Source organism: Lipotes vexillifer, unplaced genomic scaffold, assembly GCF_000442215.2.
Source record: "Lipotes vexillifer unplaced genomic scaffold, Lipotes_vexillifer_v1.1 scaffold512, whole genome shotgun sequence".
Taxonomy (NCBI): domain Eukaryota; kingdom Metazoa; phylum Chordata; class Mammalia; order Artiodactyla; family Lipotidae; genus Lipotes; species Lipotes vexillifer.
Window position 1 is genome coordinate 2,338,936 of NW_006787695.1, and position 533 is coordinate 2,339,468.

The 533-nt window shown below is 64.2% G+C and overlaps 1 protein-coding gene across 2 annotated transcripts in view; it reads right to left on the reverse strand.

Moving 5' to 3' along the window:
- Window positions 1–533, reverse strand: part of SHOX (SHOX homeobox) — a 10,374-nt gene that overhangs the window by 6,415 nt on the left and 3,426 nt on the right. The window lies entirely within an intron of this gene.

Below are 533 nucleotides of genomic sequence, written 5' to 3' on the forward strand. Positions count from 1 at the left end.
CCCCGGCCCGGCCTGCGGATCCTGCGCGCCGGGGAGAGGGCCCCGCGCGGGGACGCTTGGGTGCGACGTGCTGAAAGCCTGTGTGTGCTCGCGGGGCAGGGACCTCGGTGGCAAACGCGCCCTGACGCAAAGCGGCGTCAAGTCGATAAAGCAAACTCCAGGGCAAGACGCGCTCTTTTGTAATAACTCGAGCCCCGGCGCCGCGGTGTGTCTTGGCCTGATCTCTGAATAGTTTCCTCAACTGTCCTCTTCGCCTCTGTTGACATGTTGACATAGCCTAACCTCTCTCTCCCCCTTTTTTTTTTTGGAAGGGGAGTGGAGTGTTAAATATTATTAAGTCAAAGAAGCTTAGGCAGAACCGCCCAAGGGTCGGGTCCCTGGCGGGGCGCCCGCAAAGAGCGCAGGGAGAGCCCAGGCCAGGCTGGGGTCCAGGCCCCCCGAGAGCCAGCACTCCCGCCTGCAGCGCAGCAGGACAGGGGCCGTGCCAGCCGCCAGCCGGGCCAGAGCCTCCCTCAGGACGCCTTGGAGGCGGG